A 15,365-nucleotide genomic window follows, 5' to 3' on the forward strand; every position below is an offset into this window, starting at 1 on the left:
CATATTTACCCCCAGCTGTGAGCTGGCTGTGAGCTGGGGGTAAGCATGCTGAAGAAATTCCAATTTTTGGTACATTTACCCCCAGCAGTATTACCACACAGTAATTGCGCCAAAAATGTTCCATTGGGTCCAGGTGGTGGAGGCCACTTACAGTTAGCGCCCAACCCATGATTTGGCAGTAATGTGGTGGAATCTAACGCTAATATAGTTGGGCGGTATTACAAGCCAGATACCGCCCAACTCATAGAATGACTTTTAAAAAATGATGGTTATGTGCCAGAAAAGTATTTGCTGATGAGTGATGGTAAGGTGTCATATAAAAATACATCTAGTTCTTCTAAGAAAGGATGGCCTTGAGGCTTTAAGGATATGCAGCAGAGTAACAACGCCGTTAGGCCGCATGGCCAGTGAGATCTTGGCCTCTCCACCCAGAGGGTACAGAGCCTTACCCTCTAAGACACAACTATTTTAAAATTTCAGATACATCGTGTAATAACGGAAGAATCTTCGTTATCAACGTTCAAAAGTTTCTCACATTAGAAAATGTCATAACATCGAGTTTTTAATGATTGTTACGACTGTTCGTGTTAATAAACTATTCACTTAGCCTTCTTTCAGCTTCTCTAAGGAAGAGAACCACTCAAGTTACCCTCGTTCTCAATGGCGCGACAATGAAGTCACATTCGGGGTGTCAGTGGAGAAACCGGAGCGTTCCTTTACACGTCCACATTCTATTTCTTCAGAAGTCAACAACGTCCAGCACAGGGTAGCAACCACGGGCTCGAGGTCTTCGGTGACGTCATCATAAGAACGGCAGTGTTTGAAAAATACAAGCACAGCTGCTTCTGGCTTTTTTTTAATGAGAGGTCGTGCTCAGCAGAAGTGCATCTTGTGAACTTCCGTGACTTCTGCTTGAGGTAGGTTTTTTTTTTAATAGATTCTCGTTACTTTATAAATCCGTACCCGAAATGTAATTTTAATGGATGCTTCAGCGCGCTCCTCTTGACTCCTACATTTTTACTGTTCACACGCCTCTCTCTCTCTCTCTCCCACTCTCCCAGATCGATATCTCTGGGAAGGCAGCAGCACACAGCGAGGAAAGAGCTGAGCGCTTCAGAGGGACCAATGGACAGGAGGCAGGAGGGAGCCGGCGCAGGGCGCCAGGTGTGGGCGGAACCACACACCTTTGAGGAGGAAGTCCAGAGGATGAGCGCCATCATGTGAGTAGAAATATAACTATACCAAACTTGTAGAGGCACAGTAGTATCTTTTTGGTAGAATTTAAGATTATGCAGATGGAATATAAAAGTGAACTATCATTTATAGTGCAGTTACTGAAAACAACAGGTAGAGCATTCTCATAAAAAAATAAATGCTTAGGGGAACTAAAAGGTACTTGGTATACAACATAATGTCATATTGTGACATATTTGATCCTGAAGCAAAGCACTTAAAGTTTCGTATCCTAAATTTGAAAACTATTATTTTCAGCGTCAGCCCTGTTTCACACAAAGACATTCGTTATGTTTGTCGAGGTGACAAAATGCCCTTCCCTTTTTAAACTGTAAAGTCTGGCTTTTTGGTTATGGAGCTGGTCAGCATTTTATGTCACTTTTGCCAGCCACGTTCTTACAAAAGTGTGCCTTTCTCAGGCATAGCCGACACCATTGTCGAGTCTGTTTAGGACCTCACCCAAACGTGGCTGTCAAACTGCAGTGTCGAAATGAGGCTAAAAACACCAATAAAAAGTGGCCTACAGTCTGTGGCGCCTCTAGAAATCAGTATTATCGGGGGAAACCAAGGGGCACACATAGAAGAATGGGTGTGGCGTGATGACAGATCAAATAAAGATTAACAGGCCCAGCTGGAAGACATACACATATATTTTATCAAGCTGGTTAGACTAAACTGACATAATGGAAGTTCAGAGTAGGTTTAAAAAAGTAAACGGTGTCCAACAAGCTATGATACACCCTAAAAAGTTACCTCATGTTCAACAGTTGCAATAAGACTTTGATAAAAAATATTCATAGGCATTTAGCGTTACACGTTTTTTACTGTGTGTTTTTCATTGAAATCAATGAATCATCATTTGTTCCTCTAACTTCAAACAGTTAATGAAAATTGCATGACATAAAAATTTTAAAGTCTGTAAATACACCCGCTCTTCCCTTCATGATGTGCCTTCAAAGTCCAACCTATCGCACCCTGAATGGCACCCTGCCCAACGTGCACATTACAACTCCAACATGACAGTTCAACTGTCTTCCTTAAAATGCCCACTCAGTGTTTTAAACAAATAATCCACAAGAATGTTCCAACCAATCCTGTTCCATTATTTCAAGTTGAACAATAATATCACATTTTTATCTAGTGATTATGGCAGATACATCTGTGCTGTGATAAGTGCTATTACCTAAATTAATGGTAATGTAATACAATGAAAACTGGTCTTGCATGGTGCATCTCTGACATTTGTGATGGCCTTGTGACATGTGGCTTTACCAAAACAAAGAGGGGTGATAATAAGGGCCAGGCAGGTAATAAACACGTGGCACTGATGAGTGTGTGTCACAAGTACCAGAGTCCTGAGTATTGGTATAGTTATATGTGGTTTGTGGCATTGACACTTGGGTATGTGCTCTATCCAGAAGGAAAAACCCATGGTCAATTAGATGGCAGGACTCGGGCACTGGAAGAGCCCCTGACAGAGCACAGCATGCGATAAAGCCAAATAGAAGACTGTGTGATGACCTCTGTGATGTTCCCAAGGTTCATGTAGTTGGGGTGGTGCTAACAGGCATACATCTTCTTTGTGTGTTATATTCCTTGTGTGTAGTTTAAAGGGGCAAGTACATTGAAAGGTTTAGGAAGGGGGAGGTGATGTGGGACTCCTGAGGAGTCCTACTAGAATTTTAGGGTTATTCCAAATTAGTAGAACTCAAGGCTGCATTGTTATCCATCTGGTTGTGGTGTTGCTCCTGTTTTTGGTTACATTTTATGATGACTGTGGGGAGGTGTCAGTGTCATGTCTGATGGGGAAAGGGGTTGGGTAAACTGAATGACGTTCTGATCTCCACAGTATTGTTGATTTACGTGTTGTACACATGCATATTGCACAGGTCAGTGAGGTTGACCTGAATGAGAGCAGTCTCTATTTTTCCCTGTTTGCAAGGTTGGTGTTCTGATCAGTCTTTACGTCCATGTTTATAATAGCGTTCATTTTGTTAAATCTAAGTGGTCCATCCTTTGGGAGTTGCATGACCATGCTGGTTCATCTGCATGGTTCTGATGAGCCTTACAACTGCAACCTGGCATGGAAATTCTGCCAAATCCGGCATTTGGGGATGTCATTCTAGTTTGTATGGTATGATCTCGTGAACAGCTGGGTTTCGAGAAATGTTCTGAAAACTGGGTAATTGTCATTGTGCATAGTCGCCAGGTTGGTTGATAGGAAAGGGAAGGCGGATCTTGAAGGTACTAAATGTATTAACTTATGAAGGAAGAAGGGCCAAGTCGACTCTGCCAAATTTCCAATGTGTGAATTTAGGTTGTTGTACACAAATGTCGTAGACGATCGCCTAATTTGTCTGAAATCATGCTGCCATACATCCTTTCCTTGGTTTTTAAATTATTATTATTATTATTATTATTATTATTATTATTATTATTATTATTATTATTATTATTATTATTATATTTATTGAGCATGGACCTAGCTTTGGAAGCAAAGGGAGTAGTTTCCAAGTCATAGGGCTGATACGTGGCAAGGAAGGCAGATCACAAGGGAACAATACAAGAGAGCAGATAGGTAACAACGGGGCAGTGAGAGGGTGGGTAACGTGTCAGCGTGAGCTCTACAAGAAATCAGGAGAGGAAACGGGGAGCAGATCTTCCACTCTCAGGTGAGGCTGGGAGTGGAGCGTGTGTGGACTGAAATGTCAGAGGCAGTCATTCCTTGTAGAGGAGTGTCGTGAAATCATTCCTGTTTGCAAAATAATCTTCCCACAATGCCCGATGCACTGCAATCCCTATACTGACTCCCAAAAACTGTGATGGGCCCAACTAACTCACTGCTGACCCTTCACAGTAATTTTAGCTTTTTAGTCCTGGAAATAACTTCACAGTCTGCAGGAATAGGTATGGGGCATAGGGACTTAACCACTGCTGCTTCATTACCCTGTGTGTAATATGCAGAAATAAATCTTGAGTTGTGCCATGAAGGGCTCTGATGTTCAAGTCTTTGTTTTCAGCACACTTTAATCAGTATTGTTGACCAGCAATTGTAGTTTGTTTCAGTCTACAAAGCCAGGTTTGTAAGTACCAGAACGCAATGAGATAATTAGAACTAGTTTAGCATCTCACACTGACATAATGTATTGTTATATTGAGAGACCACCCTTAAACTGGGGAGTCCCCCGCACCCCAAATCAAAGGGCCTTACAGCACTTTGCTTAAGTTTCTTTAGTGTTGGCCCTATTGATGACTCATATAGAGCCACATACACCCCCACTTCCCCCCTTTGACCACAGTGAGCCAAGAACCAGGCTGGGGTATAAGAAGAATATATATTTATTTACATTCTAAGCTCAATGAATAACAGGTGTATTTAATCACACATACCACCTTCTTTGTGGCACAAAACAAAACTTCAATTACAAAACACACTTTTTAGGATGTTACTTTTAAAATCACTTCTTCTGCATTTACTTTTCTTACCAACATGGAACACAGGCTAAATAAACTGGTCAAAACTCTTTCCCAAGAACCCCATTTATGTGGAATTTCATTAATAATAATATGGCCCAATACTAGATAACCTTCAGTGTTTGTTGCCGAGAGTTTTAGTGTTAAAACATAGGCACAATTTTGTTTTCTGAAAACGTGTTCACCTTCAAGGCTTGATACATGGAGTTCCCTGCAAATTCAAAATGCTAGCAGTTTGAAATTACAGATATGTCAAAATGCATGTGGCAAATATGACTTCACTGAAAGTTAGCTTAGAAATAAACACAGGTTTGATTTAAAAACAAGACATATGTCACACATTCAGTGTTGGATACATGAGGTCTCACTTTTGCAAAGTACTTCTTCCCCGAGCCCCAAAAACCCAAGCATCAATTACATGCAGCACCCTTCTGTTCAAAGGCCAGATCTAGCGAGTGGGGACAGTTTAGGAATTATGTTTTTCAGGCCCCCCCCTCACTGTTGGGGAAGTTGGGCAGTTGTGTATTTTCATTTGTGGGGCCAAGAGCACCCCTTTTTTAAATACAATGTTGAAAGAGTGGTGACAATTGGGAATTTTGTTTTAAGATAAGTATACCTTTTATTGAAAAGCAGGTTTTTGGGAACAGGTTTCAGTTGTGTATTTTGTTTTAGGGACCAGTATTCTGGTAGCAAGTATATCTTTTGTTTAAAAAAAACACGTTTTGGAAAGGGGCATCAATTGGGCATTTTGTTTTAGGAAAGGACACCCCTTTTCATTAAAGAAGTCAGAGGTGAACAGGAAAAATCAAGCCACCCGATTAGTTTAAATCACTATCTTGCATCTTCCCACTGGGAGCGAGGGTGAAAGTTTTGAATTCTTTCATGCTCCCCCCCTGTGTCAATCTATTTGGGAGTTCATTACATTAATATACAGTCAAATATGCTAAGGGTCTACACACTTTTACCCCCAACCACCAATGGAAGAGAACCCACTAATAAAATGGAATGGGTTAATTAATTAGATACACACGCTGACATGTTGGACTTTTGGAAATCTCTGTGCTTGGCACTCCTGGAGACTGAGCAGGGCTTTGCTCTTAGGGAAAAACAGGATTCTGGCCAGCACTTCAGTCAATGGGATTCCACAGCATCCTTCCTCTATGGCTCGAGGGAAGTATCACAGCCTCTGTTTTCTAGTCTCCTTAGCAATAGAAATCTCCAGCCCTGGGGGGCGTGGCTTGGCGGACATGCAGTAGGAGGCACGACTGAGAAGCTCCTTCGAGATCCTGAAGAAGATCCGATCAAACTGGTACCAAAACGTTGGTGATTTATCTGAAAGTGACAGAATAGACGTTGGAATATCTGCAGAACATTCGCTGAGTCTCCCGAAGGAAATCGGAGGTCGGATCGCAGAGAAAAGGCAAAAAGAAGAAGCTGCCCGCGTGAAACAAAATGGCAAGCGTGAGTAGCTGAACAGCCTTGTGAGTGAGGAAACCACAGGCACGAAGCTGCGGGCCGGAGATAAACAACATCCAGCTTGATCAGGGGTCTGCCGGAGTGGGGATCGACGATCGGCACAGGCATCCCAGCAACGAGCCCGGGCGCTCATAAAGACACTACAGCGGTGAGAGCGGAGAGAGCACGCTGGGGGCCCCAACCCTGACACAGCGTGGCAGCTCACAGACCGTATCGCCCTCACGCAAGTATCACAGCCACAAGGCGGGAAGAGGCCGCAGTAGGAAGGGGACCCGCATAGACCTGTAATCTGTGGCAGACAGCAGGCGCACACACGGCCGGGAGAGCGGACTCTAACTCGGCAGACAAGATGCCGGAACATCCGCACAACAAGCGAGGAGTTCCCCGGAACAATTTGGTGCTTAGAGCTCGGGAAGGAGGGGGAGCGGCCGGCCCGAAAACAGGCAACACCCGGAGGAGCGTAGGACCAGCCGGAGAAGCGGCTGAAGACCCAGGAAGGGAAACCGTGCGCACAGAGAGGGACACTCACTGATAGTGGGACACACGGCTACCCACAGCCTGGGAACTAGACCCGGGACATCCAGGAATCGACGGCCCGGGCACTGTCGGATCCGGACCAACCGAAGGCCGGACTGCACCAAAGCGAGCCCCGACGATACAATGCCAAGTTGAAAGACGGAGGAGAAGGCAAAGCAAACCAGCATAGACACGTTCACAACAGCTGGAAATAAACAACCTGCCCAGCCTACTACGGCAATGGCCTCCTCAGCTACTGAACAACAAGCAGGAAACAGTACGGAAGGACCAATCTTGGAAGCTATAGCCACTCTTCAAACATAGACGCAGCAATAGGGGCCCTCAAGGCATCCTTAGAGAACAAACTGGACACTGTCATGGTAGACGTGGGCCTTCTTCGGCAGGACGCCAGAAACTTGATAGAAAGAGTGACAATAACAGAACAGCAAGTGCAGCAAAACACCACGGATGTTGCGGCCACGCAAACACAAATGTCGGAGGCAGTACGGAAGATCAAGATTCTGGAACAGAGGGAGGAGGACGTGGAAGGAAGGGCACGAATGAATAATATTTGCATAATCGGGCTTCCGAGGGTGAAGAAGGCAGAGATCCTACAGAATATGTCGAAACTATGCTGCTCCAAGAGATTGGTGCCGGATCATTGTCCCAGTGCTTTGCGGTTGAGAGGGCACACAGGGCATTGACCAAAAGACCCCGGCCAGGTGCCCCCCCAAGAGCGATGATCACCAAGATCATGAACTTTAGGGATACTAACATTCTCAAGAGAAGGGGGAGAGATTATAAGGAACTCCTCGAAGATCACTATCTACCCTGACTATACGGTCATGGTCCAGAAACAAAGAGGGAGATTTGGTCCAACTAAAGAGCGTCTCAGGATGGCAGGATTGCGATACATGCTCTTATATCCTGCCAAACTTAAGGTACTACACCAAGGGAAATCATGGTTCTTCGACTCAACTGAAGAAGGCCACATATGGATGGACCAGCAGGGCCTCCCCCAGCTGGGACGGAGAAACTTGAACAATAATGAGAATCAGCCCCGGTGAAAAGGAGCACCGACCCCCAGGAATAAGACGTCACGGTGATTTGACCAGGCCAGATGTATAGCACGAAGGAGCGACTCGCTCTAACCCAGCTGGGATGGCACAGGAAAACCACCCCCCAATAAAGAAAGTTCTACAAGTTCGGATGCCAGTTTGGAGGCATCACGCTGCGGCGAGCCAGTCCCTCTTCCGGGGACAGAGCAAGAGAAGCGGCGAGGCCCGAGCAGGGGGAGGGTGGCTGGGCGTTAGTTTGAAAGTTATGGTTTGTGTGTTGGTTGGCTGCAGGCAGGGCCGGCTGGCCCACGGCATCAAGGGCGGAAGGAACAATGTATATGTACATGAAACAGCTCGAGTGAGCGGGTATCAGGTCAACAGGCCTCAACGTAACGAAGGAAATCACCCCAAGCGCAGAGGCAAAAAGGACATGGGGGGAAATAGGCACGCCCCGAGGACCGGACGGAAAGAGAAGAAACAGGGAAAGACACGAATGGAAGGCTATGGGACAACAGAGCCAGAGCAAACAATACAAATATGGGCCCTGACAAGATAACTATAGCAACCTGGAATGTGCGAGGACTCAATGCTTATGTCAAAAGACTCACGGTGTACGCCTGGCTGAATAGAATGAAAGTCAAGATAGCAATGCTACAAGAGACCCATCTGACAGCAGATAAACAGGCCAGGGTGAACAAGAAATGGGGAGGACAAGTATACAGCACGACATACTTGAACTATGCAAGGGGAGCAATATGGATTGCACCGGGAGTACCGTTCCAGCTAATAAATCAGGAAAGTGACCAGGAGGGGAGAATGGTGCTGGTGCATGGGATGCTTGAAAGCAGGAAACACACACCAACTGTTGCTAGTCGGTAACCCTCTGCTGCACTCCTAGTGGGAACTAGTCCCAAGTGAAAGTTATACCTTGTATATGCTTAAGGCTCCAAGTATGGAGTGTTAGATATACAGGGACGGGAATCAAATTAATTGTTACAGAATTATAATTGGTTTTGTCTAATATTCAAAAGACTAACAGTATATCTGGGGCTCTGTCAATCTGACAATCTACAGACAAGAAACCATCAAGCTGAGAGTGGACAGATATAAAGTAGACCCAGTAGGCAATATAACAGAACATAATCAATTTAATTGATAGCATACAACTCCATTGGAGTGTGTTAATACTAATCGCATTCAGGTACGTTTGTACCGGTCAATAGTTCAAAAAACAAAGGACAAAATTCAATTTGAGCTGGACAAAATTCTCAAACAAAACCTGTTTGTTCAAGGAAAGAACACACATATGTAGTATACATTTACAGGATACTAGTGGTAGGGTAATTTATATGCAGGGTAATCACCACCTTGGTGTTGCCCCGCTGCTGAGCAGTTACATTCACTCTGCTCAGGGTTCCTAAAGACACTCCTATTGGGTAATCAGTGCCTATGCGTTTCGGATTCGTGAAAATCCATCTTCAGGGCAGGACGTGTTTTAGTTTCATCAGAGTTCAGTTGCAATTCGTACAAAGTATAAGGATACACTAATTAGGTTTGAAGCGTATTTAGAGGACTCTATCATTTAACTCACATAAATGGGAGTACACTAACCTGCTCTTCTTGAGAAGCAGGATCGAATCATAATCACCTGTGTGGTTGAAATAACAGAAAATGCAGCTTGTAAAAGTTTGACCCTATGTGTGAGACCATATTGAACAAATGCTCAAACTGTAAAGGTAGTTACTCACCCAGTCACAAGACAGCAGTCTCTCGCCGGGTGCAAGGGTGGTGACAGGCTGTAAAACCAGGATTAGGTAGCTGGAGGCATGGAAGGGAATCTAGGTTACTATCAACTCGAGGCATGTAAATATGTTTTCTATGAGCGTAGTAATCGAAAAACACCATGGAAACCAAGGTGTTATAAATGTAAATTAACGTGAAATCTATATTCACCAAGACTTAAGGTCAACCACCTAAGAAAGTCAGTAGCTCTAGTGGAGGGCGTTAATCGTAATTACCGTACAACGTGCAATGAAGAAGTGGAGGCTATTCAGGCTAACTCCAGGCATGTAAGTATATGCTTTCTATGAGCATGGTAAATGAAAAACACTGCGGAATCCAAAGGTGTCATGTATGTGAAGTAGCGTGAAAACTTTATTCCCCAAGAATAAAGTGCACATTACACATTACAGTGCACCCCACCCTTAAAGTAACTGAAAAAGTCCGTAGCTCTAGTGGAGGGTGTTAACCGTGGTGTCCGTACAAAGTGCAGTGAAGAAATGGAGGCTGTTCACTGTGCTCATGCACCCATCGTGATTATCGTTCAATGAACATCAAGATCATGAATACTTACAACGAGCGGGTCGTCCACCATACGCCAAAGTGAAACAGCAGCAGCTCACGAGGGCGCGCTGCACGGCACTCCCCAGCTAAATGCGTTGCCATGGGAGCGGCGCGCAGACGCATCCCCACGCGGGGCGCCATCTTTGTGTGAGACAAAAAGTCCCAGGTACGATCTAACTTGAATCGAGCCTCAAACTTGGTATTGAGGTAACCTACAAACCTTAAACAGTGCTAAAAATAGTGGCACGGTAAGGCGGACAACGTAAGGGAAAGAATACCTTTGTGGTTTGTGTACACGGATTGCGCCGTGTCACGCGTGCGCGCTCTGTTTTCTGTTGCTAGGGACGCGTTACGCTCTCACTCCCTTGTAATCTGTATGGGTTCCAGCTCAGATTAGACTAGGGGATGCCTCGACAAATAATCGAGCGGGTATACTGAGGTAGGCACAACAATCGCATGCAGCAAATAAACTGCATAGTGATCAGACTCATTCCACTCGATCCTAAAAACTAAAGCTTACATAACAAAAGTGCAGGTATGGGGGCAAGTCTCCTTGAATGTTTGGGTTGCGGGGGGAGGGGCAAAGAGGCAGCGGGGAGCTGCCTGGTGCCCCTACCTCCCGCTATGTTTCTGCTGAATAATGAAAATCACAAGTCGGACAGCGACATGGCAAGCTGCCAGGAGCTATCCAGTGTGATTGTTATTCCTGTTTTAGATTGATAATCAGGTGGAATTATACTGAACTCTGCACTCTGGTGTCTTATATGGGTCGCTGACCTCCATTCGTATTACATTGAGGATTTTTCAGGCTCCCGGCTGAGGGGCCGTTCACAATCTAATGTTGAATCAAATCCATGATCAGATAACGATTAACTTGAGTAACAAGATAAACATTCCCAATGCTAATCCAGTACATACTCCGTATGTTCACAGCCACATATACATAGTACTCCGGTGTTAATTACAGGGTCAACAAAAATTGCATCCAGTGACAGCTGTGTTCTGCAAATCACACATATCTTATTAACCAGAGTGTGAAATCTGGATTGGAAGTAAAAACCGACCTTATAGTTGGCATAACACTGTTAAAACACTGCTAAAAACACTAATACAAGCACATGGACTAATCATGTGGAAATCAGAGAAAACACATTAAATCGAATTCACAGTTCATGCCCCTTTGGCTGAGGCAATCCAACAGATCAATCCAAAAGACTTCCCTCTGGAGTAGTCTCTTTTGTACATCACCCCCTCTTGGACCTACTTTCACTTGTTCAAGGATCATGCATTTTAGTTGAGCAATCGAATGTCTTGCTTCCTGAAATGCATTGCCCCTGGGGATCTAGGACTTTTAGTTCGGATGTTGGACTTATGTTCCGTCCAACGCAGTTTCGCCTTCCTTATAGTGATCCCCACATAATAGTAGCCACAGGGACACTTGAGAGCGTAGACTACATTGGTTGAATCACAGGTGCATGAATGTTTGAGTGAGATAGGTTTGCCAGGGTGGGGATGAGAGATTATATGGCCTGGTATGATGTTACTGCAATGCTGGCAGTTGTGGCATGGTTGGGTTCCCTTGTGTTTAGTAAGTGCCCCATGAGTTGTGGGCAAATCTGCTCTGACTAAACTGTTCCTTAAAGCATTACTATTTCTGTAGGCAAAAATATGAAGATTTTGAAAAAGTGGCTGTGTTTATGGGTCCATTTGCAACATGGGCCAGTTCCTTTGGATTATGTTCCTAATTTTCTGACTTTGTGCTGAGTATGTGGTAACATATACCATGGAGTCGTCTTTCTGGATGTTCCTAGATGTGAGTAAGGAGTCTCATTCAATAGTGGCCACTCTCTGCTCAATTCGAGATAGTGTATTGGAGTTATATCCTCGTTCTCGAAATTTATGATGTAAGGATGCTGACTGTTTCTGGTATTCCATGTTTTCCAAAATGTTCCTCCGATACCTGAGAACTGACTCAGCGGAACGCTATCAATCGTTGATAGCAGGGAAATATGTTTGATCAACACCTACGCCCCAAACCACGACACCACTGTTTTCTTCAGGAATTTAGCGCCCAAACTGGCTCAGTACAGGGGAGCCACATTCATCCGGGCCGGAGACTTTAACTGCACCTTGAACCTGCTTCTCGACAGGTCGGATGACAAGCACAGGAAGCCAGCACCCCCTGCCAGGGAGCTCCAAAAGACCCTCACACGACTGCAGTTGGTGGACGTCTGGAGGCAGGTACATGGAGACGGGAGAGGGTACACACATTACAGTGCACCCCACGGGGTATTTATACAAATAAATTACCTATTCACGGGCACTGACTCTCTGATAGAATTCACGGGAATCAACATTAAAGCATGTACACTTTCAGATCACGCCCGATACTAGCAACATGGGCACACACCTACAGGAAAACCCCAATACCAACATGGCGCCTCCGAGCAGAAGCACTTGGAGAGGGCGAATTTGAGGCATATCTGCAGGAGGTGATAGACTATTTTAACGAAATGAAGGGAGCGTGGAGAGTAATGGCACGTTCTGGGATGCTTTCAAAGTAGTGATAAGAGGGGCAGCAATTGGGAAAACGCAGGGTTGAAGGGTGCAATCATGGCTGAACTGGATGAAATAGAAAGGGAGGTTAAAACAGAGGAACGAAGGGCTGAAAGGGCGGGCCGGGAACCCAGGGAACTACTGGAGCTAAGAACGAGATGTATAGTACTCTGGGAGAAACTGGGGAAGCTGAATTATGGGAAATACTTAGAGATTGCACGCAGAAGGGGATAAACCCAGTAGGCAGTGTGGCTCACTGAACAGGAAAACAAGAGGGACCCCATAGCAGTATTAAATGATGATAAAGGAACAGAAGTTAGGAATCAGGAGGATATAAATAACCTATTTGCCGGCTTCTATGAGCGGCTTTATGCCCCTAATCCGTAAGTGGAGCCGGAAGACATCCCAGACGCCCTAGCAGAGGTTGCGTTACCGAAGCTAACAGCAGACCAGGCCCAACTATTGGATGCCCCGATTACCGTAGAGGAAATTGAAATGGTGATCTCTGAGCTCCCCCGGGGTAAAACCCCGGGACTGGATGGGCTCCCAGGGGAGTTCTATAAGACATATAAAAGTACCATTGCCCCAAAACTGCTAGAAACATATCAGGAGGCATACGAGGAAGCACAATTGCCAAATAGCATGTCAGAAATGATATTAGTCCCAATCCTTAAGCCAGGCAAATCCCCAGTAGAATGCACGTAAAATAGGCCAATCTCCCTCATCAATCAGGACACCAAAATACTTACAACGGTTCTAGCGAACCGTCTGAAATCGGTTATATCCACATTGATCCACTCAGACCAAACGGGCTACGTCCCAGGGCGAAACACGTCATGGACCCTCCGCAGATTACACTATGTTATAGAGCAGACGAATTAGAGACAAGGGGAATGTGCAGTAGTGTCACTAGACGCCGTTAAGGCCTTTGATTCTGTGAGCTGGAAGTGGTTGCTGAGCGTCCTCGCCCACTTTGGTTTGGGGAGGGATTTCTCAGATGGATTAGACTGCTGTACAGGGACCCTAGAGCGAGAGTAAAAATGGGAAGGCATATTTCAAAAGCTTGGAGGATATACAGAGGAACCAAACAAAGCTGCCCACGGTCACCGATGTTGTACATACTAGCTTTGGAGCCGTGGGCGGTCTTCCTCCGCGCAGAGTATGGGGACACAGAGATAGACATGGACGGGGTGGTCCATCCGATCTCGCTGTATGCGGATGACATCCTTCTTTTTGCCGAAAATCCGCGCGCCAACCTAGCCTGCCTACAGGAGGCGGCGGACGCATACGCCAGACTCTCAGGGATAGCCATCAATAGAGAGAAATCGGTCTTATTCCCCTTGGCTGACTTAAAACAGGTCCCCCGAGACAGACTCCCAGATATGGGGCTAGCATGGGCTCAGGGCTCCTTCTGATATCTGGGAATAGAGATACACCACAATACTGGAGAGTCACATGAATACAACACACAGGCAGCCCTAGATAGAATACAAAAGGCCATGGGTTTCTGGGAGACACTCCCATTGGGGATGATAGGGAGAGCGGCCATCCTGAAGATGGTAGTACTCCCACGGCTATTATACCATTTCATGAACATTCCCCATGCCATACCCAGAGCTTTCTTCATGAAGTTGAACACAATAACACAGAGGTTCCTATGGGGTGGGGGGAGGTGTAAAATTGCCATGACAACATTGCAGAGGGACCACGAGGAGGGGGGCATTAGAGTACCGGACTTCAAAAGATATTACCTGGCGGGGCAACTGCAATACGTAGTTAAATGGCTCGGAGAAGATGAATCAATAGACAAAATACTCTTCCAGCCAGCACTGAGATCCTTTTACCTACGGGAAATCCCATGGATAGACAAACCTCTGCTCAAGTGCTCAGGACCCTACCCAACATGCTTAGGTTAGCAACAGAGCTCTGGTCGAGGGTGTGGAGACTCCAGGGGACCAAAGACCCTTGTTTGACGCAGATTCCACTAGCAGGAATAATAGGCAAGGACACAAATATACTTGCAATGTATAGATCCCACTGGGAAGCCAAAGGAGTCGCGCAAATAGGAGATTTGAGGAAGGAAGAACAATGGGCGGAGTTCCGAGGTATGGTAGAAGAATATGACATACACAAAGGCCAATTCCTCCTATATAATAGAATGATGCTGTCAATCAAGAAGAGGTGGCCGGAGTGGCCAGAACAAGAGGACACAGGAGGAGAACTAGATGCATGGTACAATATATCGGAAGGTGGGCACACAACCTCCAGGCTATACGAACAATTGCTAAAATCCAAGAATTCACAAGTCCTACAAACAAGAGGGAGATGGGAGGACGAACTCGGAAGACCCCTCAGTGATCATGAATGGACCTGGGCGCTAAGATACCCTAAAAAAGGATCAAGGAATGCAAGGTTCAAGCAAGCACAATTATATACTACACATAGGTCGTACCTCACACCTAAGAGAATGAATAGGATGAAGCTGGGAGATCCCCGCACATGCCCCCGCTGCCCAGAAGAGGAAGTGGACATGATACACATGTTCTGGACCTGCCCAGTGATACAGGTCTTTTGGGATGGAATCAGAAGCAAAGTGGCAGGAAGTGGACTCCAAATACAAACAGGAAACCCTGAAATGTACCTGTTGGGCCTCTTCCCAAGAGGAAGCAAGAATAGGTCGCACCTCGCAAAAATGAAAGACTTGATATG

This window comes from Ambystoma mexicanum, chromosome 5q (assembly GCF_040938575.1).
Source record: "Ambystoma mexicanum isolate Mex_15411 chromosome 5q, UKY_AmexF1_1, whole genome shotgun sequence".
NCBI classification, from domain to species: Eukaryota; Metazoa; Chordata; class Amphibia; order Caudata; family Ambystomatidae; genus Ambystoma; species Ambystoma mexicanum.